Below are 27,904 nucleotides of genomic sequence, written 5' to 3'. Positions count from 1 at the left end.
AGCGCCACCTACAGAGGGGAGGATAAACTGCCTCTGCCTACAAGCTCTTAAAAGGTGAACTTATCTTTTAGCTCCTATAACCTGCTGTCAGTTTGACAACCAAGGTTCTGTCTGTGCAGAAAAGCTGCTGTTAGCCAGTCCAAGAGGGGATTTCTACTCATATTGAGGTTTTCTTCATACTTCCTGTTGAGTTTCTGGGACAGGAATTGAGAGAGATAAAAGAGAAAAAAGAGATATCTCCCAGATTTCTTAAACAAGACATAGTAAGCACACAAAACTGACAGGGGTTTTAATCATTTTATACTCTATCCAAAGCTAAATAATTTTGGATTTACATATACGTAGTTTAAAAAAAATGAAACTTCTTTTGACACATCTTTTTTTGGCTGTTCTAGGCACCCCATGGTTGTCTTTTGGCAAATATGGGTCTAGGCAGAAGTGAAGGTAGACTAAGAAGAGGTTAATGTTGGATTCCCAATGAGGATGTCTTGCCACTAAGGTCCTTCATAGAAATAAGAGGCCAGTGGGTGATTGAGCCCACTTTTGTCAATCTGAAGGAAAGGACCAGCAGGGTGCTATACATAGCTTTCTGAAAATATCACAGCACAATGCCTTAGTACTCATTTTAAGAGCCACCAGCTCAAATGAGCTGGCTCTTGGGAGGTGTTAAGAGGCATGTGCATGCAGACACCTACTGTACATGTTATGCTGACCTGCCATCATTAAAAGAGTAGAAATTCAAATAATGAAAGGGGTGGGCCAGGGACAGCCGGGCAGTGGAAGAAAGGGCTGGAAAGGTCTCCAAACTTTCTAAATGAAGGGCCAGTTTACTGTCCTTCAGACTATAGGGGGGCTGGACTGACTGATGCCAATGGGATTGAAAAATGCCCCATCAGTGGTAGTAAAAACAAATATTAATAGTGCCCCATCATTAGTGTCAGGCATAGTTCCCTCTTATCAGTATCAGTAGAGGGAATCATGTCTTATCATTGGAATCAGTGGGAGGATTAGTGTTCCATCATTTAGCTCAGTGAGAAGAATAATGTTTCATCATTGGGCGTCAGTGGGAGGAATTATGTCCCATTCTTGGTGTCAGTTGAAGGTGCCACATCGTTGATGACAGTAGGAGGAATAATGCCCAGATAAATGCAAGCAAAGGATGGCATCTGACCCGCAGGCAGCAGTTTGGAGACCACTGTGCTAGATGATGGTGAACGTTCTACAGCCAGGAAATGAGGTGGGCTCTGTTTGACTTGCTAGTGCTTCTAATGTACCCTGTGTGCGGTTTGCAGTGTGCAATGAAAACGGAGCAGGCAATTTAAGTACAACAGAGGAGTCTATACAGTGAAGATAAGGCTGGAGTGTAGCTTTAATAGTCTAAATTTACTCTTTCTTGGAAACATTTTTTTTTTTTTAAAACGCCAGTCATTCAAAGGTCTCGACCATTCTGACTTTCTACGAGTAGCTTACTCAGCCAGGGATTGTTTGCAGGCACTTTTTTTGAAAACATTTTTTCAAGTGACAAATTTGTTTTAAGGTTTTGACGATACCACCTTTGTATGAATTGCTTACTCATCCGTAGAGAAATTTGAGTGTATAACATTCAATCCTGCTGACCAGAAGAAACAAACTAAAAACTACAGTACAAGAATAAAATAATTTTAGCTTTTCCAGCACAACACGCTATAAATCCAGCTCTTCGTCGAATCGTAATATATATAGAGAGCTGCAGCCAGTACAAATGTCTGATTTATGTGCTGTGCGCCTGTTTCATATAAAGAGCATTGACTAGAACAGGGAATGCATTCTAGCAGAGACTTCTCATTTATCAGGAACTCTCTGCCTTCTAGTGAGAAACCTGTAATGATGATTAACTCACATGGAGCCAGTCTGACAGTGGTACAATGCTTAAAAAGATGGTGTCCTTAAAAATCCTTTGTAAGAAGGAACCATTTTTGGATCGCATGCTAATTTCTGTGCAAGAATCTTGCTTTTTAGGTTAAATTGTGTAAGATTGTCTTCTTTGCTGTGAACCTTTTAGATATCATGCCAACAACCATGATGTCTTTAGATCCCTCACAAGCAACTGCAACCTCAAGCCCCCTGCAACTGTGTTCTTCAGCATTTGTGCACTTTTCTAGGTCCCTCACAACCCACTGTGCACCCCTCAAGCCCTCCTACAAACTATTGTGCAGACCTCAAAGTCTCTCACCACCAAATGTGCATGTCCTCAAAATCATGCACTCCTTAAGCTGCTCCACAACCAAATGTAAACTTCTCAAGCTCCCAAACCACCAACTTTGCAGCCCTCTAGCTCCTTTATTATCAATTGGATAGCCCTAAAATTTCCTCACCATCAACTTTGCACCTATCAAATTTCTCTACAGCCAAATATTCATGCTTCAAGCTCTGTCCCCACCAACTGTTCACTCCTGCAGCTCCCCTACAACCAACTGTAGCAAGGTCCCAAGCCCTCTATTGGTCTGATAAGCTGACATCCTTCTGTATGTGGTGGGTTGTGATGCATAGTGGGTGTAAGATGGTTAAAGTTATTGGGCGCCAGACACTTCTTGGATGCAAAAGAGGTTTTATTTCTCTTAACAGTCCTTTTTGTATTTTTGAGGGGTGAGAGGGTTAGGGCCAGGATACCCTTAGGTAGTTGCAAGATTAATTGGCAGACTCAGAGACTTCACAATAGGAGGACAGTCATGCAGGGAAAGGCAAGAAGCCACATCTACATGTGCAGGAATGTCATCTCTTATGGCAACAGTCTTTAACAGTTCCTAACACATAGTGTAACCATTCTTTCACCTTCACTACAATTACTCCTTGCAGTTCTTCAATACACTGAGCTCCTGGTCTCTCACTAGACCCACTGATTCACTGCCACTGAATCCCTTGAGCTCCTCTTATCTTTACGGTGGTATTTTGCTCAAGCGTCACCCCAGCCTCTCTGCTGGGTCCCTAGCTTGGCACTCTAGATACCTCTCTACCCACGCTGGCCTGCTTGGTCCCTAGCTTGACACACAAGGCTGCTCTGCAAGCATCACATCCACTGGCTGGGTCCCTGGCTTGATTCCCACTGAAGTTTCACCTTCCTAGCAGTGGTAGTCCATCCATAGGGGGAACATGGGTACCACCCCCCCTCCAGGCAGTCAAAAAAAAATAAATAAAAAAAAATATATATATATATATATTAAAAGCTGGCCCTTTAAAAAAAAAAATGCAAAAAAAGGTCCTTAAGTGCACTGTGTTCAGATGCCGGAAACAGTGCGATGCCAGACACAGTGCAATTATGGGAAGCGCCACGTCTATGCAATCACGAGATTTGCAGCCGTCTAGCCCACCTTGCGGCGCTTTGTGAAGCGCAGAGTAGCTTCCCCCCATTACTACGGCCGGGCGGTTTGATTGACATCTCAGTTTGATGTCACTTCCAGTTTTCTCTCTCCCATTGCGCCCGGGAGAGAGGAAACAGGAAATATGAGGAGCAGACTCGCCGATGCCTGTGTCCAACCTGTGTCACATCGAATGCAGCCAGCCTATGGGCCAGCCAGCCAGGGACACAGGCTGGACAGAGGGACACAGACTGGACACAGGCTACATTTGATGTGACACAGGCTGCATTTGGTGGGACACGTGTAGGCTGCATTTGATGTGACACAGGCTGGATTTGATGTGACACAGGCTGCATGTAAGGAGGGACTCCACTGGGTGGCACCTGATGTAAGGATGGACTCCGCTGGGGACACCTGATGGTATCTGGTGACAGGCGACGTGGCTAGTGACACGCTCAGGGCTCCCACTGATTCTGCATTATGGTGAGTTGAATGATTTCATTTTATATTACAATGTAATAATAGAAATGCATTTCAATCATCCTGACACCACAACAACCATGGTGCCAGGATGACTGAAGTGGTAACACCAGGTATTTGGAGTATCTTTATCTGCTGATTGTTAAACTTTCTAGAATACACATATTTCTATTGTTGTGTAGGATCTGGGCCTCCCTCTCTCTCCATTCCTCGTTCATCTCAGATGCTAACTACACCACCTTAGAGCTACGCCCACGGTTTCACTGAAACCACGCCCATTTTCACCAAGTGGGAAGGCTCAAAAAGGAAGGGCGGGGTCTGGTGCCCCCTCATCCTAAAACTTCAGCAGCCACCACTGCTTCCTGGTTGGTGAGAATACTGCTCCGGTACTTGCTTCAGTTACTCACTGTGGTCCCTGGTAGTAAGGCGGATAGTCCCTTACTGGCGACAGCTTTACCTTTAACTCCGACCACGACAGGTTCTCCATTCAACAGAACTATCACTTCTGGTCAGACTGCAAGCTGCGGTCCCAACCCTGCACTGCTCTCTTGCTTCTGGATAGGTCCTCAGACACAGCCTAGCAGCCAGATGCTCCCGGGATAGGCCCAATCTCCAGCCTAGGGCACACAACACACATCCACCCAGACAGCCGTCCAGGTGGCACATATAACATAGCTCACCTGACCTCACCTGAATAAATAGGCTCTCCCAGCAGGCCAAGGGATTCAAGAAAACCCCTACCCATTGGCTGAGATACCCCATTTACCCATAACCTGACCTTGGGTTGCCCTTCTTGTATCTAGTACCACAAAGTACCCGGCCACCTAGTGGTACAAGAGACACAGCCTAGCAGCCAGATGCCCCCAGGATAACCTCACCTGATTAAATAGGCTCTCCCAGCAGGCCAAGGGATTCAAGAAAACCCCTACCCATTGGCTGTAGTGTATTATATTTTCTTCTTAGGTTTGGATACACTTTAACAAAGATTCTATGCAGTTATGAAATAAGCAGTCTGGAAAATTCTGTCCGTTTTGTCTCAAATCTTATACATGCCCTACAGTCATTTTTTGTAAGGCTTCTAAATCTGTCCAGAGATAGATATTCTTTTACGATATTTCACTAAATATTCAAAGCTGATTTCAATTATCTACAAAGTCATATTTAATTCACACTCTCACCATGAAGACTTGAAATGTTATATGTTTCAGCAAAACCTACTCTAGTGTAAGAATTTCACAAAATGGATATAATTGTCTAGAATTAAGCTATGAGTAAGCTGACTTCATTGAGACCTAGGATACAGGATTTTTGAACATTTAATAGTTTCCATATGAGGTTAAGAAAATAAATAAAGAAACTTTTTTTTTTTAACTGACCAGCGCTAGAATTATTTCAGGTTATATATGGTTTCATATTAGTTTAACTAGTTCAAACCCGTAGTACATTACACAGTCTGAACCCACAATTTCTTTCTGAAATAACTTTGAAAATAATGGGACCATTAACCTAATGTTTTGTTGCTCTTGTTTTATAGGCAATCACTGCAAAAAGTGATTTCTGAAGCTTTGAATAAGTTATGTGCACCTACCAACAGGTAGTTTGGCCCATCAGCAAATTGCATCATCTGTGTCAGGTTTCAGGGGTACCTTCTCCAGACTTCATGCTTCAGCTCATTCTATAGATGTTCAATTGGATTCAGATCAGGGTTCATAGAATGACACTACCTACAGTTTGTTCTTAGGCATTTGAGTGCTTTTAGGTGTGTTTTTTTGGTCATTATCCTGTTGGGGGGGGCCTACAGCCTTCAATTGAGACAGAGTTTTCTGACACTTAGCAGTACGTTTTGCTCCAGAATTTCTTGGTAGTATTGTAATCTCATCCAAATTCAAGGCACCCAATGCCAGATGCAGCAAAGCTGCCCCAAAACAAATTCTAGCCCCTGATTTTTTTTGGTTACATTTTCTATTTACAGTCTTTCTCCTAGGTCTTCTTCTGTGGAGGCCCACTGCCATTAAAAAAAAGTCAGATGGTGTCATCAGACACTGATGTACATTGACTTTGGAGTTCAGCTTGTATCTTTTTGGAAGGTTTCCTTGGCTCTTTGTCTACCATTGGCACTATCCTTCTGTTTAATCTGGGGTCAACTTCTTCTTGCGGCCAAGTCCATGGAGGTGGGCTACATTCTTATGGACTTTAAACTTTCTAATAATACTTGCGACTGTAGTCACAGGAACTTCAAGCTGCTTGGGGATGGTCATATAGCCTATACCTTTGACAAGTTGGCCTATACTTCTCTTTCTGATCCCTCCTTAGACAACTTTTTCCTTTGCTTTCTCAGATCCATGTTGCTCTGCCATCTAGTGGAATAGGATGACTGCTCCTTCCACTTACCTGATAAAACATCCAATCATGTTGATGTTTTGCCTCTCCCTCACTTTCCCCCACTGCTATATCTGGCACCCAAGTACAGTTGGAAACCTTATCATTAATCCACTCCTCATTATTATTATACAGGATTTATATAGCGCCAACAGTTTACGCAGAACTTTACGACATTGGGGCAGACAGTACAATTACAATATAATTCAATACAGGGGGGAATCAGAGAGCCCTGGTCAATACCGGAACCAACTCCACAGTGGGCTGCAGCTGCAGAAATATCTATGTTAGTATGTTCTCCCTTGTCACCTCTCTCTATGCTTACATTGCACTCCTCCCAGACATGATGTTGATAAGATGGGGCTTATGTCATACGTTTTTTAGCAGCTATGGAAAAAGCTGTAAGTGGGGGATGTAGTGCTTGTGTGCACAGGAAGCTGTGGTGCTTTTGTGGACTAAAATGCACCAAAATAATATGTGGTGCTCGGCTGCAAACAATAGTCAGTTTCTGTGGTGTAACCAACAGGATTGCTGCTGCTGCTGACCCTGTTAACAAAAAATAATAATCGAGGAAAGTGGAAAAATCATGCTGAACCTGTAGGGTTATCTCACTGGTATTGCTGTCTTAAATTATTAATGTAAATGATCTGGTTCCTGGGCAGGCAGTTTCTACACCTCAGAGGATCTCCACAGTCTCCTTAGCTTGTAGTGTAATGTAACAAAAATGGAAATTTAAGTGCATTACAACTTTTATTAGGTCCAGATACAACTTTATTCCACTAAAAGTCAGGGGGACAACCCAAAAAGCAGCCAATGCTACTATCAATCAAATCCAGTGATGCGGGGCGGGGGAGAGGCCGATTCCTGACGTCTGTGTCAATGGATGCAGCAGCAAGACTCGGGAGCACGCCTGCACAAGTTCCCCCATGGAATGCGGCTGCCCATGGGGGCACTCAATGCGGGAGGAGCCAGGAGGACCCCAGAAGAGGAGGGGGGCCAGTCTGTGCAAAACACTTGCACAGGGCAGGTAAGTGTAACATGCTTGTTATTTAAAAAAAAAAAAAACAAAAAAAAAACCTTACAACCCCTTTGAGTTCATCATTTAGGCAATTAAAATTATCTTTATTTATAATTAATGTTTTCTATCTAGTTGATAAACTGAGTGAAGAGTTATGTTTACAATGCAATTCAAATTTAAAAGGAAATTGCATGATTTGTGTTTTTTTTATATTCTAAATGTTATAGATTGTTCAACTGATGTTGTATTTATTTATTTTAATGCAGCACACCCCACGTAAGAGCTGCAGATGAACAGGGATGCCCCACTCCTACACACCAAATCTTCACAGCCACTCAAAGTCCGAAAACAGTCCATAGCTTTGTTTTTGTTGATTATTAAGGGGTCGACAACTTGGATGGGGATAGGGAATTTATGGGATGTCCACTTGACGGTAACAACAACTTCAGGGACAACTTCCTATATGCAGACTCCTCTTCAGCTTTCCTCCAGAACACACTTCTGCTGATCCATTCCTGTTGGAACTGACTAGACTCCTTATCGGTTCCAGTCCCTTATAGGCAGGAACTCAGCTGCTTCTTCCAACACCCCTCCTGGCTGTCTCTCTCTATACCAGTCCACCTGACTGACTCTTCACCAGCCCACCCAGCTGACTATCTGGAGATCTCTCTTCAGAAAGGTAGAAGACTTATTCCCACCACTGTCTTCAAAGGAGGTTGGCTAAATGTGGCAGTCTCCCATCTTTGTTGGTCTCCACCAGTGTTGAATTACTCACTCTGTCCTCTCCTTGCCCCTGTGCCTCCAGGAAAGCTTCCTCCCTTGTGTCTTTGGCAGGATCCTTCCGGCACTCAAGCATTAGCCCAGGACACCCCCCACACACTAGGGGGTACCCCTCAGGGCCACGACTGCCTCCTCAACACTGCAACTCCATCTTCCACCTGACTGCCCCTGCTGGCATGGCCCATGACTATATATGACATTATACTGAGGTTAATAATCGTATATTGATTGGTTTGCACAAAAGTTATAGCTTCTACAAAATAGGGGATATATTTATGGCATTTTTATTATTATTATTTTTTTACTACTAATGGCAGTGATCTGCAATTTTTGATGGGACTGCGACATGGCAGCGGACAGCTCAGACACTTTTGAGACTTTTTTGGGCCCAGTGACATTTATATAGCAATCAGAGCTAAAAAATAGCCACTGATTACTGTACAAATGTCACTGGCAGGGAAGGGGTTAACACTAGGGGGTCGATCAAGGGATTAACTGTGTCCTAGGGAGGTGTTTCTAATTGTGGGGGGATGGGACTGATTGGGAGTAGAGACAGATTGCTGTTCCTAATTCCTAGAAAGAGCAGATCTCTCTCTACTTCCCTGACAGAACGGGAATCTGTTTCTTTACGTTGACAGATCCCCGTTCTGTCTCTGTGTGGAGCAATCGTGGGTGGCCGATCCCCAGGAGAGCCAACCTGCCACAGTATAATGACAACGGCTGGTCGGCAAGCAGTTAATATGCATGGCAGCTCCTCCAAATAGACTGTTCGCTTTGCAAATTACAGTTGCACTCGCAAGTGCAGTTGCTCCAGAGCTTAGTAAATGAGATAAATCTTAATTTTACAAAGAATACCCAATCACATGCGAGGGAAAAAAATGCATTTTTGCTTACACATAACTGAATGATGGAAGCCACCTGAGCTTTTGCTCATTCACTAATTTCTGTGGCAACTGCAATAGCAGAGTGCAACTGCACTTTGCAAAGTGCACAGTCTATTTGCATTTAGTATCTGAGCTCTGCAAACAATAGGGATTATTTCAGCAAAGCAGATAAAGATAACATACTTTAATTGTGATATCTCTTCAAGATCATTAGAGCACAAGTCGCATGCCAAAGTCGGATCAGTCAAGATGGCGATACTACTTGGATCTGACTTCAATGATATTCAATGGACTGAAGTAGGATCAAAGACGGACCAAAGTAGTGCAGGGAGCATTTTCTTGTGTCGGACCAGTTAAGACGGCTCTCATAGGGAAACATTGATTTTCACACGTCATGCGTCATGAGCTCCCAATGTCGGAGCATTTGTGATGCCAGTGTGAACCCGGCCTTATACACACACACACACACACTAATTATAAGCAAACAGATCACAGGTGAGGATAGTTACCTTTAATAGCCATTCAACCCCTGTCAACTTGTGTGCATGTTATCAGGCCAAAATCGCCAGGGTATGGAAACTTTTGATCAGGGTCATTTGGGTTGTTTCTGTTGTGATTGTGATTTAAAAAAGAGTAAACACAGTTGATTGATAATAAATGGCTTCAGCTAAACATTAACCATGAGTGAAAGAAAAGTTTTTGTGTTATCATTCATATTCTCTGAAAAATTGCCAAGAAATCATAAATTCTGCCAGGGTATGTAAACTTATGAGCACAACTGTATGATAAAAGTAGCATAAAATATAGATACTCACCTGGTAAGATGTCTAGAAATCAGGGATCAAGAGTCTCTGAAAGGCAACATAGTGATTTAGAAGCAAGCTGTGCTTTGGCACCGAAACTGCAATCGGGACCCCGTGTGCCACTTTAGGACAGTCAATAAAATTCTCTGAAAACCGGAGTGGAAATCAGAAGCAATCTGTTCACCTGTCAAAATGTTGATGAATAATTTCTCTGAAAACCATAATAATGATCAGAAACAATTTGTACACCTATAAAGAAAAAAAAAAAGAAAATCTACTTAGCGCTATTTATTTTTTCTAAATATTGCACAAAGAGGGTAGGCATGACTACAACTAATGCCAATAGGAGAATCATACGTTTCTGGTGAAATGCTGATCCACGGGCACAAGCAGTGATTTCATGTGGTGAAAAAATAGGTTCCAGTGCTACTCAATCTTGTAACCCTCATATTATGTGCATATGGTACAATAAGGTAAAATCACAATTGTGAATCAAGTTGAGACGTGGCGTTCAAGGTAGTAGAATCCTTTCAAATATAAATTCCCCAGTCACCACAACTTCTCCACTGTTCTCCTTGTGAATTAGAAAAATATATGGAGACTCACTAGAAAATATTGAGTCAAAGAGCACTTTCCCAATTGGGTTTTTCTTTTTGAAGCACTCCAGAGGGTTCAATAAATGGATCCACTCCTCGGGCTTGTTTTTTTTTCTTCTGTTTTTTTTTTTTTCTGTTCTGAAATAGGTCAGAAGAAAAACATCTCCATAGTGTAGTATGTATAGATAGTTGGAAAAGATGAGATTATTGCACTCACAAAAACAAATGATGTTACATTCATATGTTCAGCTTCAACTCAGACCAAAAAGACACCCATATTGTAATACAGTTCAAATACAATTTTCTTTATTTAAATGATATCGCACATAAAAAAAAACAATGTGTAGCTCATTTGAAACTGTGTATCAGAATTGCAATTCTGAGTGAGCAACATGATGATGTCACTTCCGCAAGACTTAATGGTGAAATGTGAAACGCATTGACCTGTCAATCACGTCATCAAGCAGTGCACGGAAGTGCCAGGACAATAGAAACAACCACAAAATACAATGAGCACCTTCAGGATTTCAAGAGACATAAATTATACATCTGATTTCATGATGGCCTATTACATTTTCAGAGCCCCTAAAAGTCCAAGGACAGTAAAAACACCCCCAAAATTACCCCGTTTTGGAAAGAAGACACCCCAAGGTATTTGGTAAGATTCATGGAGTATTTTGACGTTCTAATTTTTTGCCTCAATTTATTGGAAAATAAAGAAAATAACGTAAGCGCCATCTTGTCCTACCGGTTTACAGTAAAGACACTTGGCGCTTCTCTTGGCAGGCCCTAGGCCTGGATAGGAGCACGTTCTTGCAGAGGCCTCATATACTATGGTGGGTCAGGTGCAACTAACAGACAGTCATGTTCACAGGTGGCGCTAGTGTGACACAGTTTTTTTGGGAGTTGCTTTAGGAACCTAACCAGTCACCACCCTATTCAAACCCCTGTAATTGATCACCACCACTCCTATCCACTCCTATCCCTAAACTGGCTGATAACAGGCTAGGTCTAAGATTACAGTAGAGCTTCATTGCAATATTCAACTGCTTTGTGGATTTAAATCAATTGCACTAACTTCTCATGCAAGTTTTTACACTCATTGTTTACTGTACAATGAGGAACATTTATCATGTAAATTAGCAACACAATTAGTTGCAAATCAAGTTTGCTTCTTCTTCAGCAAAGTCTCTGACATAGGTTTACCGAGCTATGCATCTGTATTCCTTGGCAGCCAAGTGCAACAGTTTGCAAAGTTCAAAGACATATTTATTACTGAAGAATGGACAGAAAACTCTAAAGTAGTGGTCTCCAAACTGCAGCCCAGGGGCCCTTTGCTTACCTTTATCCGGCCCTTGGACACCAACAATAGACAACCATTCCTTCCGCTGACACCAATAATGGGGCACTATTCCATCCCTTGATATCAACAATTGGCACTATTCCACCTAATACAAGGGACTGACACCAACAGTGGAGTACCATTCCCCCCCCCCCCCCGACACCAATTATTAAGCATTGTATACTCCCATTGAAGCCAAAGCATTTTCTACTCACATTTGTCAGATTCCGGCAGCAGGATGCTGATTATGTCTCTGTGGAACATGTTTCTGGTGATGTCAGTAGGGTGCTGATTGGAGAACATTTATGAATTTATCAGAGTTCAGACCAAACTCTCAGTTAATCCCTAATCTATGTGTGTATAATGCAAAGAAATATCAGAACTTTTTGAAGAGTTAAAAACAAAAATGCATAAACGTAACTAAACAATAACTATAATTTAGGCCTGAATTATACGACTTTTCCTATCCCCAAACATGACTGGTTCTTCTGTAGCACGTTATCCAAATTCATTCAAATATGCACCTTACCTTGAATTCAGTCAGGGTTGTACAATCTCAATGGATATAGGAAAACTTGCAGAAAATGTGCATTTTAAGTCGCAGCATATTGTTTGTTCAGAACGCAAATGTTTCCCACGCAAAAAAACAATAAACTCAAAACCTGCATCTTGACATCACATTTGGCCAGGGATTTGCTAAATTTACATAAACAGAAGAAGTCAATCAATCAAGTTGACTTGGTCAGTAATTATTCCACCTCACCCAACAGAGAAAAATCTATGGTACCTGACCTGCTAAAATAGATAAGGAATGGAGCTGAGGACATCTACCATGAAATATATTTTCTTTATGTGGCAAAATAGAGTGTAAACCCTTAAAACTGAATATATTCTATGGCTTGAAACAGAATTATAATGTTTTTTTTCTGGGATCTATAGAATTTTTAACACCAATGCAAGCCTAATCAATGGCTCTTGGATAAAATATGATAGATTCGCCATTCGCCATTCACATTCGTCAGACCCTTTTTCCTATATGACAAAGATCCAGCATTTCCCTGTTCTCTAAAATATTTCCAAGCACTTTGCATTGTGTCTTCCTTCTTTTTCATTTTATAATGCGCAGACTTTATAAGATATCTTGTTTTTTTTGTTTCCAATTTAAGCTGACTCCAGACAGACAAAACACCAATGAATGCAGTTTAGAATTGATTTTTAAAAATCCCTTAGCCTAGGTTCACATTGATGTGATATAGCATGCAATTTCAAATCACATGCCAAATCGGTGGCTATTACCGCCAATGGCACCGTCTGAATCGGTGCAACGCTAGCTTAGCATATCGCACCGATTCCCAAAAGTAGTTTCTGTGCTACTTTTGGTGACTTCGGGTGCGATTTGTATAGACATCTGTGCAGGAACCCGCACAGATGTGAATGAATGAATGAATGAAATACTTATATAGCGCACAATGCGAACTGAATCGCCTCTAGGCGCTGTGGCGAGCTTTGATCGTCTGCTAAAAGAGGAAGGTCTTGAGTTTTTTCCTAAAAGCCAGGTGATTTTCTTCCAGGCGGATGTTGATGGGTAGAGCATTCCATAGCCGAGGCCCTTGGACAGCAAATCTCCGATCACCCTTGGGCCGCGTACACACGCGGGGACTGTTCGCCCAACTTTGTCCGCTGAACAGTGTTTCGGCAAACAGTCCGCTCGTGTGTGGGCTTTCAGCGGACAGTTTCAGCGAACAGTCCGCTGAACAAGGTTTTTCGGAAATTCCGAAAAACTGTCCGCTGAAACTTTGTTTCAGCGAACAGTCCCCTCGTGTGTAGGCTTGTTCGTCAAACTAAGTTCCGCGCATGCTCAGAAAGGATTTACACGCCAAAAGTTATAATGCAGTGTATAGGACGTCGTATTTTTCGTCCCGTCGTACGTGCCGTTCACGTCATCGCGCACGGTTTCAGCAAACTGTTCGTTCGTCGTGTGTGGCCATGTCCGTCCATGCTAATTTTGAGCGGACTGTTTGCCGAAACTGTTTGACGGACAAAGTTGGGCGAACAGTCCCCGCGTGTGTACGCGGCCTTAGATTTATACCGGGCTTTGGGCACGAGGAGGAGGTTTTTGTTGGCTGATCGAAGACTGCGGTTTGGTGTGTAATGATTTATTTTCTCCATTAGGTATTGCGGAGCTTCTCTATGCACGCATTTGTGGGTGAGGCAAAGGGTCTTGAACGTGATCCGATTTTTTACGGTTAGCCAATGTAAGCTCCTCAGTGAAGGAGAAATGGATTCCCAGGGTTTTTTCCCTGTTATCAGCCTTGCCGCCGTGTTTTGGATCAGTTGTAATCGCGCAAGTTGATATTGTGGTAATCCTATGTAAAGCGAGTTTGCGTAGTCCAGTACTGAATTAATGATTGTTCCAACTACCACTGCTTTGTCATTCTTTGGGATAAAAGGGATGAGTCTGCGAAGCATGCGCAGTAGATGGTGAGATCGACTGACTACAGATCCTATTTGCGCATCCATTGACATTTGTGCGTCTAAAATAACCCCGAGACTCTTCGCTTTGGTCTTTGGGGAGATAGTCTGCCCAAAGACGGTTGGTGGAGACCAGGAGGTTTTGGTTGCGGTCTTATGATTTGGGTGTAAGATAAGAAGCTCTGTCTTTGATTGGTTCAGCTGAAGGGAGTTGGTGGTCATCCAGTCCTCTATTGATTTGAGGCAGTTTTCAAGTTGTTGTTGGTGATCTTTTTTTCCATTGATCCGGAAATAAAGTTGCGTGTCGTCAGCGTAAGAGTGGAAGCAGAGATCTGAGCATCTGATGATTTGAAGGAGTGGGCGAATGTAAATGTTGAAGAGAACGGGTGACAACGGAGAGCCTTGAGGGACTCCGCAGGTGACTGCCTGAGTTTCGGAGAGGAATTTTCCTAGTTTCACTGTCTGTGACCGATTTCCTAGGAAGGACGCGAACCAATGGAGATCTATGTCTTGGACTCCGGCTACTTCTGTGAGGCGGACGAGTAGAGTATTGTGATCTACTGTATCAAACGCTGCACTTAGGTCTAGCAGTACGAGGAGACACGGCTCTCCGTCATCTGCTGCTTCGAGGGCGTCATCCCAAATCTTGAGGAGAGCTGTTTCTGTTCTATGACCCGGGCGGAAGCCTGATTGCAGCGGGTCCAGGAGTTTGTGAGTATCCAGGTGAAGTTGTAGCTGATGTACTACAGCTTTCTCCATGATCTTAGAAATGGTGTTGAGGCTTGTAATCGGCCTACGGTTGTTTGGATCCTGATTGTCCAGGTTTGGTTTCTTGAGTAGAGGTTTGACAATGCCTTGTTTGAGGATGCTGGGAAGAATCCCTTCGTGGAATGATCGGTTTATGAGGTGGGTTATGGTTGGAGCCACGATGTCGGAGCATTCTTTCAGTAGTTTTGTGGGGATGATGTCAATAGGTGAGGTACTGTCACGCAGTTTATTAATGATGTTTTTTGCGGTGTCTACGGTAATTGGGGATAGTGAAAATTTTGGCGGTTGCGGTATGTTGGTGCGGACATCCTCTTTATGTATTTGCTGGCTGAGGTTGGATGTTTTCTTCTGACAAATTGTTTCCCTGATGGTTTTGACTTTATCGATGAAAAAATCCGACAGTTTGTCACAGTAATCCTGGGATTCGCTTGTCTCTGAAAGCACTCCCGAAGTCGGACTGACATGCGGGTATGAAATTGTGCGAGTTCAGTTTCAGACCCGCTGTCAGATTGAACATAGGCTTAATGTTTTAAATTGCAAATTAAATACTTGAATGTGGTTTGATCTTAGCCCCATGTAATCCTCTGTGTAGCAGTACTAGGAGCCATTCAGATGGGATGCATTTACAAGTGCTGACAAAGATCATGCTGACATGAGGAGAATGCAGATAGATGACATAATCAGTTTCTTGCTGCTTCTTCACCATCCAATCACAGGGTGGCGGAGAAGAAAAGATCTAGCTATGTTGCTTAACTGAGGCTGAAAAAAAAGGCAGGTAAGCATGCTAGCTTTATTGTCCTGTGTGACAGAGTGGTGTAGATCTCAAGACTGGAAGGCCAGAAATACAAATTGGCTCTCATATATGTGTTTTGTCTGTGTATTTAGCTGTGCCCTGGAGATAAGTTTTAAAGGTCTTCAGTATTTGTAAACTGTTCAAACAACCTGAATGACTGCCCTTTACACATACCATTTCAGACTTCAGAGGATCCTAAAGTGACCCTGTTTCTAGACCATTCATTTCAACAACAATCTTTTTATAAGATTATATGTGCATTTAACATAATTTATGCATGCTGTTGTGACTTACCTTGATGGGCAGTCTGAGATGATGACAGTGGCCTCTCTTACTGCTACAGTCCAAGCAGCTGGGTAGGGGGACACAGAGTGCGTGGATGAATAAGTGGCATGAATGCCGACAGATGATGATGACATTGACTTCAGTGAACCTTAGGATTGCTGTCATCAAGCAGATAGAAATAACAGGAAATAAGGGTCACCTATGAGAAAAGGTCAGGGACAGGCCAGGTAAGCAACATGCAGGTAGCGTAGCACCAGAGCAGCAGGCAGGAAATATTGTGATTGGAGAACAAGCTGGGGTAAATACACGAGCAGATGAGCGAGAGAGAGAGAGAAGAATCACAGATTAGCGAGGAAACAAACCTGGATCTGATGCAGAATCGCTGGTCATGGGAATACAGCTGAAAATCTCTTAGAACAGGGGTCTTGCAGGCCTCAGCCTTAAAAAGCCTGCTTGGTGCCGTTATTTTTTATAAGCATACACACTGCTACAGACACATACTGCAAGATGTGTGTAAGCAGGGGATAGCTTCCTATTTAGGAAAGTCCCCTTCACTGGGTGGATACTGTGGGTAGGTCTAGCTTAGTGCCATACACTTCAGGGCTGGAAAAAATTGGGTCTGAGGTTGATGGAAAGAGGTTGCCTGAAGAACACTATTATGTAGGGTAGTGTCCCGAGGAAGGGGGACACTTTAGGGTAGGCCCCATTGGAGTATCCATCAAAGGGGACCTACAGTGAGTACTAGAAGTGCTCACAGGTGTGTTACTATACACAACTCTATGAACAGAACTATTCACACATGCATGAGCAGACTGGCTTGATCTTCCTGCCAGTTATTTACCTATAAAAGCCTCCCTTAAAGTGGTTGTAAACCCTAGAAAAAAAATTGTAAATAACCTGCAAGACAAAGGCATAATGAGCTAGTATGCATAGCATACTAGCTCATTATGAATTACTTACCTGAGATCGAAGCCCCTGCAGCCGTCCTTGTACCCTGCTCTGGCGGCCGACATCGATCTCGGAGTTACTTACGGGTATCGCGGGCTCCGTTGCTGTGATTGGCCGGTAATGTCACAGTCTAACTGAAGCAACGGAACGTGCTGCCTTTGCTTCAGTGCGCATGTGCCGATGACGTTGGCACATGCAAATACAGGGGTATCTCCTAAGCCATGCAGGTTTAGGACATATCCAGTGTAGCTACAGGTAAGCTTAATTAAAGGCTTACCTGTAACAAAAACTGGTTGTAAAGGGTTTACAACCACTTAAAATTAGACATCCAAAAAACCCTGAAACTGCAGCTGACGTGTGTTGCATTAAGACAGCCCTTGAAATTAAAGTGGAAGGCAAGTCAAAACATAATTAAGCTTAAATCTACTCCCACCCCCATTCTAAGTCTATTCTAACTACCTTGTAAAAGAAAAGATGCCTATACTCACCTATTCTGAAGTCAATCCGGTTGACCAGCCTCCAGAGTCAGCCAATGGATGCCCTATAGTAAGCCAATGGGTGATATCATCGCCTAGGCTCTGCAGCTATTGTTGGCCATCTCTCCTCTAAACCAAAGCTTCAGAATAGGTAAGTATAGACATCTTTCCTTTTACAGGGTAGATAGAATAGGCTTAAAAAGGGGGTGGGGGCAGATTTAGGCTTAGTTAGGTTTTGACTTGCCTTCCACTTTAATAGGCTGCCAATGTACACCAATATACCAAAAATAAGACATGCACCATTTCTATCAGTGCAATACACCACAAAATATTAAACAGATGTATAGTCCTAGTGCGTTGGAATGCCATTCAAAATAAATGGCACTGCAAGGCTGCAAGTTATGCAATGTGTGTTGCAGTAACAGACAAATGAATGCATACATTATCAAAACACAATAGTGTAAATGGACCCTCATGCAAAGGAAAAACATTGCAAGTAGACAATTAATACACTTTTTTTCTGTTCTTTTACTTTTAGTTAAATCTCTTTTATTGATTTTTATAAAAAAGAATACAGGTAAACACTTTATAACATTGTTTGTATCATGAAAGGAGGGGGCCTATGAAGGAGAGAGGGAATACATTTTATTAGGTAATATACATGCCATAACCTACAAATAAACTCCAATAAAAGGCATCGAAAGTCTGCATAAAGGGAGAGTTGTAGAAAAAAAATCACAGTTAGCAGTGTGGATCAAAATACTAGCCCCACCGAAGATGATGCTATTAACAACATGTAAAACATTGTAGGGATGATGGGGACGAAAGAGACGGCAATTGAATGGTCCACCCCAGCCATAGCTCAGGGAGTAAAGATGACCAAACAGTGTTGGGAAAGTATACAGTAATGCCGCGCACAGACGATCGGAATTTCCGACAACCAAACCATGGATTTATTTCCAACGGATGTTGTCTTAAACTTGTCTTGCATACACACGGTCGCACAAATGTTTTTGTAAATTCCGATCGGCAAGAGCGCGCTGATGTACAACACGTACGACGGGACTAAAAAAGGAAGTTCAATAGAAAGTGCAGCTCTTCTGCTTGATTCCGAGCATGCGTGGAATTTTGTACGCCGGAATTGTGTACACACGATCGGAATTTCTGATGATGAATTTTGTTGTTGGAAAATTTGAGATCCAGCTCTCAAATATTTGTTGTCGGAAATTCCGACAGAAAATGTCCGATGGAGCCTACACACGGTAGGAATTTGTGACAACAAGCTCACATCGAACGTTTGTTGTTGCAAATTCCGATCGTGTGTACACAGAATAAGAATCAGGAAGCTTAACAAAAGTAGAGAGGGGAGAGGGAGGGGAATGGTTCTGAAGTTTGCACTGGCAAAGGTCCAGGGGTTTAATCAGGTGACAGGGTTTCGAGGTTGATTAGGGCTTGAAAAGGGAGTCATCAAAATCAATAGGTAAGTACTTATCAGTCCAGGATTAACAGTTTTTTGTGTACTATCTCACCTTATCCTGGAGTGTTGCCTCAATCTTGGTGTGTATAATCTCCTGGGTGACACGGTTTCTCTTGGTTATAGTGCAAAATGCCAGCCATGTATATAATAGGAGGTGACATTGGTTCAAGGTCAGCTCAGAGGCTGCGACATTCAAGAGGGCTATCTGTGCTGAATGTGCTTATCAAATAAATGGTTGAATGTGCTTATCAAATAAATGAGACAGAAGAGGAAAGATTTTTACCCAATAGGACAGCACTATGGGAGAAGCCCACCATGTGTGTAGGTATGTGCCACGCTCCCTGCACCCACAGATATAGGCTAGTGGATTTGTATATGACACACTTCGCTATCCTATGTGGCACTAGATACCATCTTGATAATACACTACAACAGTGGTAGGCAACCTCAGCACTCCAGCTGTGGTGAAACTACAAATCCCATCATGCCTGTGCCTCTAGGAGTCATGCCTGTAATTGTCAGGGTCTTGCAATGTCTCATGAGACTTGTAGTTTCAAAACAGCAGAGGGGGCCGAGGTTGCCTACCCCTGCCTTACTGGATGTTTCTAAAGTCGCAATATTTTGGGATGCCCTTTGGGTTGCTTGCCAAAAATTCATTCAGCTTCATAAGCTGGGGGGAAGGTTGTGGGGTAGATAACAGTGTTGTATAAACTGTGGATATAACTCCTTTTGCATGTCAGACTGACGCACATAGTCGTTCGTACATGGACATCACGCTAAGATCCGTATCATTCAAATGTTTGGTGGTATAGAATTGCTTTATTTGGCGATACCGAAAGATCTCAGAGCTGGGGAGCTTGTATTGTGTATGTAAGGTTGGAAAATATTTAAAACTCTGAGATGTCAATAGGCGGTGTAGCCGGGTTAGCCATAGACATGCCCAGTAATGAAATGTGGAAAGTGAGATTGCCACCAATACCTGCAAAGTTTATGTCAGTGTCTTTTTAACCACTTGCTTACTGGGCACTTAAACCCCCCTCAGTCCCAGACCAATTTTCAGCTTTCAGCGCTGATGCACTTTGAGTGACAATTGCGCGGGCATACAACACTGTACCCAAATGAAATTTTTATCATTTTTTTCCCACAAATAGAGCTTTCTTTTGGTGGTATTTAGTTACAGCTCGGAGTTTTATTTTTTGCTAAACAAACAAAAAAAGATGCAAAAAAAAAAAAAAAAAAAATCATGTTTTAATAGTTTGTTATAAAATTTTGCAAACGGGTCATTTTTCTCCTTCATTGAAGTGCGCTGATTAGGCGGCACTGATAGGCTGCATTGGTGGGCACTGATGGGCTGCATTGGTGGGCACTGATGGGCTGCATTGGTGGGCACTGATGGGCTGCACTGGTGGGCACTGATAGGCATAGTTAAGGCGGCACTAATAGGCACAGATAAGGCGGCACCGATGGGCACAGATAAGGCGGCACTGATGGGCAAAGATGGGCACAGATAAGATGGCACGGATGGGTGGCACGGATAAGTGGCACGGATGGGTGGCACGGATGGGCACTGATAGGTACCACAGATAGATGGGACTGATGGGCACTGATAGGTGGCACTGATAGGTGGCTCTGATAGGTGGCACTGCTGGGCACTGATGGGCGGCACTGCTGGGCACTGATGGGCGGCACTGCTGGGCACTGATGGGCGGCACTGGGGTGCAGCACCTTTGAGGCAGATTGGGTGGCACTGTGGGTGGCACTGTGGGGTGGCACTGTGGGTGGCACTGTGGGTGGCACTGTGGGTGGCACTGTGGGTGGCACTGTGGGCACTATGGGCACTGACAGGGGGCACTGACGGGGGGCACTTACTTTTTCTTTTATTTTACTTCAGGATGGCACTGCGGGAGGCAGGTGGGCACAGGCAGGTGGCAGGTGGGCACATGTATTGATGGCCGTGATCGGGACTGATGTCCCGATCACGGCCGCCGGTGATCGGCTTTTTTTTTCTCTCCTCGCGCTGTCAGCGCGAGGAGGAATAATAGCCGATTACCGGCTCCGTTCTATCACATGATCAGCTGTCATTGGCTGACAGCTGATCACGTGATAAGGGGTCGGGATCGACCCCTTACACGGATCGGTGATCAGGCGAGTCTCACGGACTCGCCGATCACAGAGCGCGCCGCGCGCGCCCCTCAGGGGGCGCGCAGGCCGCTCGTAACCAGGACGACGTCAATAGACGTAGTCCTGAAAATGTAGGTCCGCGCTAATGCCGTCATTTGGCAATAGCGCGGATCTGAAGTGGTTAAACAACATATTTTTGGGGATTCCAAAGGTGTTCCCATTTGTTCTTTGGCCCTTTCTAAATGAACATCAAAATAGAACACAAAATATGTGTTGCTGACAATCACTGGATGCTTCCAGACACCCAAGACAAGAAAGAAAGAGTTTATTGATCCAGGTGGATTAAAGTAAATCTGTCAAATTTTGGACAACTTGAGTTGACCTTATGATGAACAAAGACACAACCAGAGGCTATCTTTAATGAAAGCTACATGTCAAAACAATCAGTGGATCCAGAGACATAGGCAGCTGAAGCTTAAAATGTACATCTTCCAAACTGATTTTGCCCCATTTATGGCCACCCTATTTATCTATAAGTAAAAGTTATTTTAATTGCACTATTACTACATATGGACTTATTCAATTTACATCTGTTTATCTCCCCACACACAAGCCCAATTTCCTGAATTACAATCTTGGAGCAATGCTATAAAGCAATTACAATGCAGCCTTCCTGTTTGACTGATGATTACTCCCTTGTGTGCTTTCCTTTACACTGGAGCTGTCATAGGAACAATGGGAAACCGATAAGGGCAGAAGAACACTCATAGTAGTGAACACCACACCTCTGTTGAAATCTCTGTTTTGTTTTAAAATGTAAAATATGAAACTTTCTGAGTTGATTACTTGTGGAACAATATTCAGTGCTGGAAAATCAATAGGGGTTCTACAGCAAATAATTAGGTTAAGCCTTTAGTTTGTGTTCATTGTCATTTGAAATGGTGAAACTCTTGAAGAAAATGCAAGACAATTTTGGAAAAGTGGAATTTTTTTCCGTTCAGTCATTTATTTATTTCTTTTCAATAAGTTCTCCTTGTAGGGATCCTGGTATAAGCAGGCTGAATAGCTTGTTCAATGCTACTCATTATGGAATGTTTTCCTGAGAATACTGGAGTGGAGAAAAATAATCCCACTAATGCCGCGTACACACGACCGGACTTTTCGAGGGACTTGGTCCGACGGACTTTTGGCGGAGTTCTGACAGAGTTCTGACAGACTTTCCGAATGAACAGACTTGGCCACACACAATCACACCAAAGTCCGACGGATTCGAACGTGATGACGTAAGACCGGACTAGAATAAGGAAGTTCATAGCCAGTAGCCAATAGCTGCACTCGCGTCGGTTTTTGTCCATCGGACTAGCATACACACGAGCGGATTTCTCGGTAGGAACTGGGTCCGGCGGAGTTCTGGTGGAAAAATTTGAAACATGTTCCATTTCTAAAGTCTGTCGGATTTTTGCAAATCAAAAGTCCTCTGCAGCCCACACACGATCGAATGGTCCGCCGGAATCGTTTCGTCGGACCTTTGATGTCGAAAAGTCCGGTCGTGTGTACGCAGCATAAGTGAGCCTTTTATCAGTTAGAGGTGCCATGTATAGGCCTTGAAGGAACTGATCAGGGAGCTCTTATATAAGATGACCAAACCACCACTATTTTTTTGTCTTTATTTAAAGAAGTAAAAGCTATTCACCATTTCATTCAGGTGCCTTCACACCCTTCATTCTGTCACAACATTAGAGCAGAGAAATCTCATACCATCTTGGCATTCATCTTTATATCATCCTATAATTAGGAGGTGAGAGTGCTATCTCCACCCTATTTCTCACTTCTTGGGACTGGCAGAAAGTGAAATGGGTCCTGCTGTGACTATCAGCTGTCCAATAGCAGCTAAGTGCCACAAGTGTAAAAATGTCACCAGCATGGACATGTGCTGTTATATTTTCTACAGCTATGGTGGACGGCGTTGTCAGAAGTACATGTCCTCATGTACCGATTTCGATAAGAGGTGGGATAACTTGTGCCCTAGCATTTTCTACCTGTAGGGCTACATTTTTTAACAGGTTTGAAAGACTTGCTCTAGACAAACACACTATGGGCTCATGGACACATGCACTAAAAGGCCATATGAGCTTGCATACAACTTCCTGTACAGCAATGAAACATTGCTGTAAACGCATATCTATATAGTGGCTCCTTCACCTGCCTTTGCCGCCTGCCTCTGGATTTGCCGCCGCACTTCCACACTTTTACCATTCCTCACAATGTACCAACAAGCACTAATTTACTGCCCTTAAGTACTCTTCTTTACTCACCCCCACTGCACTGACTGTCAACTCATAAATGTCTTCCTGATTTCCATGATTCATCACAGAATAGACTGATCTTCAGGAAAATATTTAGCTTAATTTTATTTGTGTGACTTGAGTCAGAACTCCAGCTAATTGTTTTAAAACCAGGGTTCACCGGGAATTGTTGATTGGCCCCTCCAGCAAATCTGATTCCTTCAGTGAACTGGTAAATGGGCCCAATACACCACTACTAAATTCACAGTGCGCCACTGCTCCCTAAATAGAAATCCTAAGTGGATTGCCCTTTTTACCTTAATGATAAAAATTATGGTGATGTTCTCTATTCATCCTCTCTGACTCCGATTCTGTGGGCCCACTGTCTACATTTTTGATTATTGTACCTCTTCTTCTTTTAGTTGTTTCATGTTCTGGCTGGTGTTGATTTTACGGTGTCTATCCATTGTATTCTATGGAGGTCTGGATTCCTTTTGCCACTAACCAATCTGAACATAATTATCTTCTCTAGTGAGTTCAATTCTAAGATCTGTGGAAAAGAGACAAGCCTTAGCTCTGGGATTTTGCCATCTAATGGGGCGTCTGGATTTTTTATGGTCCAGTTTGTTTGTCATCTTTGCTGTCCATGGAACGTAAAGAGGCCTTCTACAGCGCCATAGTTCAAACTTGTTGATTTTCCTTCTATCTACTTTTTTCATTAGCCAAATATCACAAACATAGGTATTTATGGGGTACACAATAACATGCACTAATCTGTAATTAGTTGCCAGATAAACATTCTTGCTTTTCAATATTCAGTTCATACTCATCCTCACTCTGTGACCCAATGCACTTATTTCTGTGATACAATCACCACTTTGAACAATCTTCAATCACAGGAATATGAAATCCTGCATGCATTCACTCACCTCACAGTCAACTGCTATTTTGACATATTCATTCTTTGCAGTGGTCATAATCTTGGTCTTTTTGATGTTCAAGTAGAGGCCACATTTTTCGCCTTCTTCTGTGATCCTTTTCATCAGAAGTTTCAGGCCTTTTCAGTTTCTAAAGGAGGTCAGTGTCCCTGCATCAGTGTACTAAAGATTAGTTTTGTCCTTTCCTCCAATCTGGGACATGTCACAGGTCCCAGAAGACTGCAGGACCATTCACATTCACAAGGTTCAGCATGCACAGTAGTCAACCGGCTCTGGATCCCTGGGCAGGTAAGTGTCATGTTATTAAAAGTCAGCAGCTACAGGATTTGTAGCTGCTGACTTAAAAATGTTTTTTTCCAGAGTGGGGAACCGCTTTAATAAAGAATTACTATATTTCTTATAAGGAATGCACCAGCAAAGAAGTGTATTTCACCCTTATGCTGATGACATAATTGGCAAGGAGATGTTCCCCTATATTTTTCTTCTGCTGACCTACTAGCAGAGCTAATTTTCAATTATTCTCTCTTTTCTAAACACTAAATGATATCAAGGAATCTAAACCAGGCAAGTGATACAGTACAAGTTTTATAAAATCCTGAATGTTTATTGTTAACATTACCCAAGTTAATGTGTGGCAGTACAGCAATACAGGACAAATTGCCTGATATTCAGTTTTCCTTTTATGTAGCGCTACCCCGATGAGGGCCGCTCAATGATTCTGTACCGCACTGGTTGCCTTGACCTTACAAATGGTAACAAAGAGTTTATAACATGTCATGGATAAGACACAGTCAGTAAACTCCGTGGCAAAGCCAACTTAGTAATAGGCAATTATAATACTTAAAGTGGAAGTAAACCCATCGATTTAAACAGTTAAAAAAAAAGGCATGTCGGGAATGCTAACTGCACATTGGCTGTGCTCTCAGCCAAACTATCAAACCATCCAATGGCTGGTGTCATAAAAAATCAAATGTGCAGCACCATAGCAGTTGAAGATTAAACAGAGGCAAAGATGGCAGCTTCCTTGGCTGAAAACGATAGGGGAGTTTACTTCCACTTTTAAAAAAACATTTTCAGCAGAATTTACCGCTATATAGAAACTATGGCTACCAAAAAGGGTAAAGGAGAGACTTTAATCCCCTGACAGCACAATCCCAGTAATGTGCAAACTCTAAATTCACATTAAGCAAACACACTAGTTCTTACACCTAATCTCTAACAAAGAGCCTTTGGTTATTGTATGGGCCAGAATAGGCACCAAATGTTCGTATCCCTAGTGAGGGGGGGGGGGGGGGGGTGGGGTGTCCTGTAGTCCTTTGAAGAGCAAGGCTTGGAAGAAGGCTTGAGTCTTCAGCTAGCTTTTCAAAGTGTACACATTGGGTCCTGTTGCAAAAAAATATGTATACTAAATTCCATTTCAGTGTGGATTTAAGGGTAACGAGGGTCCCCTTGCAAGCTTGGTGGAATGAACAAAGCAGTAGTATCTATATGCAGTGTCCATTGGTATACAGGGAATGGGCAGGTGCCTGCTCACCAATCCCAGAAACCTTCATTGTTGAAAAGATGGCTCCACTGCAGGCCTCTGCAGATTCTGACTCAAGGGACAACACTCGATCCACCATTGCACCATGCTAATGTCCAGCTGGATCTGGCGTGGATGTGATGAGGGCGGCCTCCACGATCAGAAGTGGCTGGCAGTGGATGCACCTGCATCCACTCGCGATTACTCTCTCTCCCTCTCCATGTAGCATAGTCCTTGACTCAGCCACGGCACAGTCTAGCACCGAGTCCCTGCTTGCAGGTCCAGGCCATGGTCCCAAGAGAGCGATTCCGTCCCCACCCAGTCTTTTTATTACCTTTCCCAGCATTCTATTCTCCTCCCCTCTCTGACTTGTATTCCATAACAGGCCGATTTGAATGCAAAACCTGGCTCTTTGGACTACATGTCCCATGATGCTTTGCTCTACACTTAGGTCTCAGTCACTTTGCTTTCAGGATGTGATGACATAGTCCAGGCTAAGCACTAACAAAGAACAGTCTCACTGCACAAGCGCTGAAAAGTGTCTCCTGACAATGCTGGCAAAACTAGCCAGCTCCTGGCTACATCTACATTTTTAACCTATTAAAGAAAATTTATAAATTAAAATTTATAACTTAAATCGAAATTATAGACAAAAACCAGTAGGAGTGCTAGTTATGTCAGTGACAGACCAGTGCTTGTAATTATATCCCAATCACACGCACATAAGCAATCACCCCTATCTTCCCAAGCAGAATATATCCATATGTTGTTGGGATTAAAGAAATCCAGCCTAATTAAAAAACAGAACATTGTTTAAAATCAAAGACTGGCTAAAATCACTAATTATACCAATTAACAATGTTACATACTGATCTTAACCTTGCCAGAAATTGGTTGATGTCTCAGGGGAAACAATAGCTAGTGAGACAGATCCTTATGCTTTACCTCTTGGACCTGTCAATATATTATTTCCAGCTGGACTGATGGGTAAATGTGGTATGCACTCAATAAAGTGCTCATTTTCTTTGCTCCATAGAAAAGGGTATGACCTTTGGTTGCCTGCATAGTGATTTTCTAACTAGCATGTTTGACAGTTCTCTAATGTAATGGCTTTCTTAAAGCCCAAGCACAGGCACATGTTTTTATTTTAAGGGTGCCCCAGGAGACATAAAATTTAAAAAAGCTGCTCAGGCTGCAACACTCACCTTCTTTCTAGCTCTGCACCATGCAGTGAATCCTTTTTTGCCACTAGATATCCTCAATCTTCTGAGTTAATAAAAGCCAACGTCAAGAAATAAATTGTCATATACATGCCTAAAAAAAAGAAAAAGAAAAGACTATAGTTTACCTTTAAAAGCTTTCATAAATGATGTCACGCTCCAGTACCAGGTCTTTCCATCTGTGTGGGGTTTCAGGCTTCCTACTTCCTCAAGGCACTGCAGACAATTAAAGAGGGGGCACTATCCTGAAGGACTAGCATGCAGGTAGCTTAGTGTTCAAGCAAAAAACTAACACATTAGCAGTTGGATGTCTTGTGTTCGCAAGCAACTTGTCAAGTATTCCCTAGTGAAAAAAAGATGTGCTTGATGACGCCCTGGAGGAGGGGTGAAACGCGTTGACGTACTTCTCATTCTTGTTAACGCAAATTTCTGTCTTCGTGGAACGCACACCATTCAGTGGCGAACTCAGATTATTTTTTTTACTGATGCCTGTTTTTGCCCAAAATCCTATAAGTTGCGCATTGAATGCGCTTAATAATTGATGCCAAATGTTATTTCACTATGAGTTCTCTCTCTGTTTCCCCATCTATGGAGTGTGGTATATCCTTCCTGTCTGAAAACGCCTATCTGCAAGATTTTACTGAGGAACCATCCAGAATATCCCCAGATCATTTGATCAATGCCAGACTGCGAAGCTGAGGATCCAATCATTTTGGTAAGTGGGGACACCAAAGTCACCAATTCAAATGTTTCGGAGCACCGTTGCACTTTTCACTGAAGCACCTGAGCACTTTTAGATTTTATGTTTTTGTTTTCTCTTAACATTTATGTATTGGGCACTGTTTATTAGGACGTATATTGCTTGATATAGGCTGCTAGCGCTGTTTTATATATTTTTCGTTGCTTTACGGTTGTAGCACCTTTGTGCAGCAGCTGTGATCTTCCTATTAATTTTAATTCATTTTTGTTTATTAATATTTCA

Source organism: Lithobates pipiens, unplaced genomic scaffold (assembly GCF_037356315.1).
Source record: "Lithobates pipiens isolate NorthernLeopardFrog02 unplaced genomic scaffold, aLitPip1_a1.2 Scaffold_23, whole genome shotgun sequence".
In the NCBI taxonomy this organism is placed as follows: domain Eukaryota; kingdom Metazoa; phylum Chordata; class Amphibia; order Anura; family Ranidae; genus Lithobates; species Lithobates pipiens.
This window is presented reverse-complemented; position numbering follows the sequence as displayed.